The sequence below is a fragment of the Podarcis gaigeae genome, assembly GCF_964106915.1.
Source record: "Podarcis gaigeae genome assembly, chromosome: 1".
Classification (NCBI taxonomy): domain Eukaryota; kingdom Metazoa; phylum Chordata; class Lepidosauria; order Squamata; family Lacertidae; genus Podarcis; species Podarcis gaigeae.
In genome coordinates, this window is record NC_139678.1 from 6,709,167 (window position 1) to 6,715,166 (window position 6,000).

Consider the following 6,000-nt stretch of genomic DNA (forward strand, 5'->3'; position numbering starts at 1 on the left):
ATAATTATCTTTAAACATTTCAAGCCAAGAGCAGCCATGAATACATTTCATCAAAATCCAACACAAGATTTCTTGTTGTTAACAACCATCTGTCTCGGGAGGAGTGTACCTTTGGGGGTGAAGTCAAACTGTTGGAAGGTTGCTGTGGCTGTAGAGACTGATACAGGAGAGACATGTTTTGTTGCAGTCGGGGCAGAGGAAGGCATCTGGTTGTGCTGCTGGAGATCCACCATGACGTTTCTTCTCTGTGTGCACCTCCTAGCATGGATTCTCCCAGGATCCTAAGCAGGGGCTGTGGCACACAGAGGGCACCTAGCGACAGCGGGGGATGTTGGCCCCCTCAATATTGGTGGGGCTGGGCCCCCTGATTCAAATTATTGAGGGGTCTGGAGCCCCATGAGCCCCATATGCCCAGTGCTGCTGAATGGGACTGTTACTTCCCTTGATCTGGACATTATACTGGCGACATGCAGAGGGGTCAGGAGGCCAGCTGGCAAGCCCAGCTCGGACGTCTCCTTCCATCAGCCCATTGTTGTTGTGGTTGTTGTTGTTTAGTCTCCAGCCACAGAGAAACTGAATAGCCGCTGGTGAATTGTTGTTGTTTAGTCGTGTCCTACTCTTCGTGACCGCATGGACCAGAGCACGCCAGACACTCCTGTCTTCCACTGCCTCCCGCAGTTTGGTCAAACTCATGCTGGTAGCTTCAAGAACACTGTCCAACCATCTTGTCCTCTGTCGTCCCCTTCTCCTTGTGTCCTCCATCTTTCCCAACATCAGGGTCTTTCCCAGGGAGTCTTCTTTTCTCATGAGGCTCCTCAGCTTCAGGATCTGTCCTTCCAGTAGCACTCAGGGCTGATTTCCTTCAGAATGGAGAGGTTTGATCTTCTTGCAGTCCATGGTACTCTCAAGATTCTCCATCAGCACCATAATGCAAAAGCATCAATTCTTCGGCAATCAGCCTTCTTTATGGTCCAGCTCTCACTTCCATACATCACTACTGGGGAAACCATAGCTTTAACTAGACGGACCTTTGTTGGCAAGGTGATGTCTCTGCTTTTTAAGATGCTGTCTAGGTTTGTCATTGCTTTTCTCCCAAGAAGCAGGCGTCTTTTAATTTCGTGGCTGCTGTCACCATCTGCAGTGATCATGGAGCCCAAGAAAGTAGAATCTCTCACTGCCTCTATTTCTTCCCCTTCTATTTGCCAGGAGGTGATAGGACGTAAACCAGCGACCCGAATTTCAATAGCCAGGGCACGCAATTAGCAGAGTGTACTGTGCATGCAGAAGTAGGTGTGAGGCCTTAAGTCATGTTACAGCTAGAGATTTATTCAACATAAATCAGAACAAAGAAACATGTTGTCTCTCTCTCATGTCATCTCTGAGAGAACAGCAAAAGCAAAAGCTACACAGAAATGGAAGTTCCCAGCATACTGTGTTGGAATGTAGACAGATATGTGACACACAACAATCTCATGCCTGTTCCTTAAGGTGAAATGGAAATGTCATCATATACAGTGGTACCTCGGGTTACCAACGCTTCAGGTTACAGACTCCGCTAACCCAAAAATAGTATCTTGGGTTAAGAACTTTGCTTCAGGATGAGAACAGAAATTGCGCAGCAACGGGAGGCCCCATTAGCTAAAGTGGTGCTTCAGGTTAAGAACAGTTTCAGGTTAAGAATGGACCTCCAGAACGAATTAAGTTCTTAACCCGAGGTACCACTGTACTTCAATGTGGAAGAACCACTGGGAGGTACTGGGGGGGGGTATGTGGGGGTAGGCGCAAGTGTACTTTTCAGATGCCTATGACTTAAGTAACAATGTGCGCACAGCAGAATGCAGACATCAGACTCTGCACAAGCTGACCTACTTTTATCGGGAACAAAAGCAGGATTATATATAAAAAAACATTTTTTTCTGTCACATCTTCTTTTTCTTCTTTGGGAAGGGGAATGGGAAGTTTTTGATGCATACAGGTACGTCGGAATGATGGCAACTTATGAGAGAGGAAGGTGAGGCAAGAACATCAAACTTCCGTCCTAACCTTTTTTTTTGCTCTATAAGACTCACTTTTTCTTTCCTAAAAAGTAAGGGGAAGTTTGTGTGTGTCTTATGGAGCGAATGCAGGCTGTGCAGCTATCCCAGAAGCCAGAACAGCAAGAGGGATTGCTGCTTTCGCTGCGCAGCGATCCCTCCTGTTGTTCTGGCTTCTGAGATTCAGAATATTTTTCTTCTTCTTTTCCTCCTCCAAAAACTAGGTGTGTCTTGTGGTCTGGTGCATCTTATAGAGCGAAAAATACAGTACTTTTTCAAGCTGCCTTGATAGCTCATAGTGGGGCATGAAGGAAGAGAAGATAACACAGTGAGAACAAGAACTACCAACAAAAGAAGAGTGGAAGATGAAACTGATGGACTATGGCGAGTTGGCGAAATTAACTGGGAAAATTCAGAACCAGCAAGACCAGACATTCCTGAAAGACTGGATGAAATTTATTATATATTTGAAAGACAATTGTAATCAATTGACATAGTTTGTAGGGTTGCAAGAAGTTTTGTAAGGAGAACTATATGAATCATTGCCAAAAAGGACTAAGGAGGAGTTTGTTTAGGATTTGGACTTTATAGTAATAACTATTAAAATAAAATGCAAAATCAGAAAGTTAGAAAACCATTAGTCGAGGTTGACGGAAGTCCTAGGCTGTGATAGCCAAAGGTTTGTTGTATTGTATAAGATGGGCTGTTATGTTTGGAAAACATGTGCAAAAACCAATAAAAATTATATATACAGTGGTACCTCGGGTTAAGTACTTAATTCGTTCCGGAGGTCCGTACTTAACCTGAAACTGTTCTTAACCTGAAGCACCACTTTAGCTAATGGGGCCTCCTGCTGCCACTGCGCCACCAGAGCACGATTTCTGTTCTCATCCTGAAGCAAAGTTCTTAACCTGAAGCACTATTTCTGGGTTAGCAGAGTCTGTAACCTGAAGCGTATGTAACCTGAAGCGTATGTAACCTGAGGTACCACTGTATAAGAGAACAGTCCTGCTGCATCAGGCCAGTGGCCCAGAATCCTGTTCCTATAGTGGGCAGTCGGATGCCTTTACTGGGAAACCCACAGGCAGGATTCGAACACAGGAGCCTTCTCCTCCTTGAATTTTTCCAGTTCTCTTTTTAAGCCACCCAAGTTGATGGCCACTACTGCCTCCTGCGATGGGACGTGGGTGGCGCTGTGGGTTAAACCACAGAGCCTAGGATTTGCCGATCAGAAGGTCAGCAGTTCGAATCCCCACGACGGGGTGAGCTCCTGTTACTCGGTCCCTGCTCCTGCCAACCTAGCAGTTCGAAAGCACGTCAAAGTGCAAGTAGATCAATAGGTACCGCTCCGGCGGGAAGGTAAACAGCGTTTCATGTGCTGCTCAGGTTCGCCAGAAGTGGCTTAGTCCTGCTGGCCACATCGGAAGCTGTACGCTGGCTCCCTCAGCCAATAAAGTGAGATGAGCACCGCAACCCCAGAATCGGCCATGACTGGACCTAATGGTCAGGGGTCCCTTTACCTTTTTACTGCCTCCTGCAACACACTATTGGGTTATCTATCCATCCTTTCTAAATTTCTCCCTCTGACCTACTCTGCTGTCAGATCACTGTAATGTTAAAAAATAATAATGCTGGGCTGACAAATTTCTCCAGGGGCCATTTGGCCAAGAAACGGTTAAGGTATGTCGAGCCGTGGAACTGTCCAGGCAACAACGGGGTTCTCAATTTGCGAGTTTGTGTGCCTCCCCGTTAATTAAACTTTGCAAACAGAATTTAATTTAGAAGCTGACGCTTTTCGTTCCTGACTTTCATGTTTGCCTCTTTAACCTTTCACTGTGCCAAAGAATTCTCAGTTGCTCAAACTCGCTTTCTCTCCTTCGTTTGGCCGACGGACTGCCGTTCTCGCCGGAACTCCGGATGACGCATTGTCAAAACTCTTTTTCTTTTTTTCCTTTAAAAAAATTATTTATTTAATGTTTTTTCAATGCAAAATCACAACATAAATTATACACATAAAACCAAAAAGAAAAAGAAAAGAACCCCAAAAACCCCATAATATTCATAATACATAACAAAACATACATAGACTTTGACTTCCTTCCACTGTTTTGGGACTTCAAATTTTCATTCTTCTTAATTGTTGTGTTATATTTATATTACTGATAGCTTTAAACCTATTATAACCATTTCTTTGACCCTGCAAAACTTTACTCGTTACATACCAATATTTTTGCTCCAGAACAGTGTTTTTTCATGTACTCTTTAACACAGTCCCATTCTTTTATTAATTTTTGTTCTGAGTGTCCTCTTAAGACTGCCGTTAATCGTGCCAAATCTATATATTTACAAAGTTTAATTTGCCATTCTTTTACTGATGGGATTCCCCCACTTCCAATGTTTTGCTATAAGCATCCTTGTCAAAATTCTTTTGATGCAGGGTGGTTTAAAAAAATAAAAATCAGTGACTACAGTATTGTATGCGCACTGATCCAGAGCCTATTTTCTACAGCGTTTATATTTGCTTACATGTCAGATTGGCTTGTTAAGAAATTGAACTGCATTCTTCTCATATTAATTCTTACAAGTCTGGCTGATGAAGAACTGATCAAGATTGGCTGATGAAGCATTGAACGAAATAGATTGGTTATCCAGAAACTCTTTCTCCGGCGATATTTGGTGACAGATTATGGATATATTGAACTTTTGAATTATTCTACCGTGACTGGTGGAGAAGATTTAGAGACTTTGGTTGTAATTTCTGATTATTGTTTTTAGTCTATAAATAGGGTTTGGTGCCATTGTTATTGGCCATTGTGTTGTGTTATATTGTTCAGCTTGTCTATGTTGCAACACAGGGGTTTGTTTTTGGGTCAAAGTGTGCCTGTTTGCATCATCAATGAGTGCACAGCATTGGACTGTTTTGTCCCCATTAGCTACGGAAAAGTTGAAAGTCGCATAAGCACAACTTTCCTTCCGTTTTGGCTCAGCTCTAGGCTTCTATAAATTCTTTCTAGGGCAGCAGAGATAAGTCACTGACAGCTCAGGAAGTGATGCTGCGTCTGGTGTCTGTTAGAATTGCAACCTTATTTAATAAGAAGAATATTTACCACCTCTACCACCATTTATTTCCTATACGTTTATTGCATTTATAGCCGAACTTTTCTCTGCACGGCAGTAAGGGGGAGTATGTGGTTCTCCTTTTCCTTATTTAATCACTGAGCGCCGCGGTAATGTAGTGGTTAGGGTGTCTGGCTAGGAGCTGGGAGATCAGGGTTCGAATCCCCACTCAGCCATGAAACTCACTGAGTCTGACCTTGGGACAGTCACCCACTTTCTCAGTCTAACCTATCTCGCAGGGTTGTTGTGGGGATTAAATGTGGAGCAGGAGAAGTCTTGTCCTCCTTGGAAGAAAGGGGTATAAATAATAATAATATAATTAATTATTACTTATACCCTGCTGTCCCCGGCCAGGGCTGAGCTCAGGGCGGCTAACACCCAATATGAATCACAATAAAATGTAATAGAAACAATAACTAACAAACAAACAAACAAACAGTTAATTAAAATACAGCTCATTTTAGTAAGGCAAAGGTAAAGGGATCCCTGACCATTAGGTCCAGTCATGACCGACTCTGGGGTTGAGGCGCTTATCTCGCTTTATTGGCCGAGGGAGCCGGCGTACAGCTTCTGGGTCATGTGGCCAGCATGGCTAAGCTGCTTCTGGCGAACCAGAGCAGCGCACAGAAACACTGTTTACCTTTCCGCCGGTGTGGTACCTATTTATCTACTTGAACTGTGATGTGCTTTCAAACTGCTAGGTTGGCAGGAGATCTGAGCTATACCAGGGGATAAACTGGGAGAGGAGGGCAGACCTCCCTCCGGAGTCTCTATGCCAGAGTCACTGCCTTGCGCCCAAGACTGTGACGTCATGCGCAACGTTGCAGCATCAATAGGAGGCTGAGTGTAG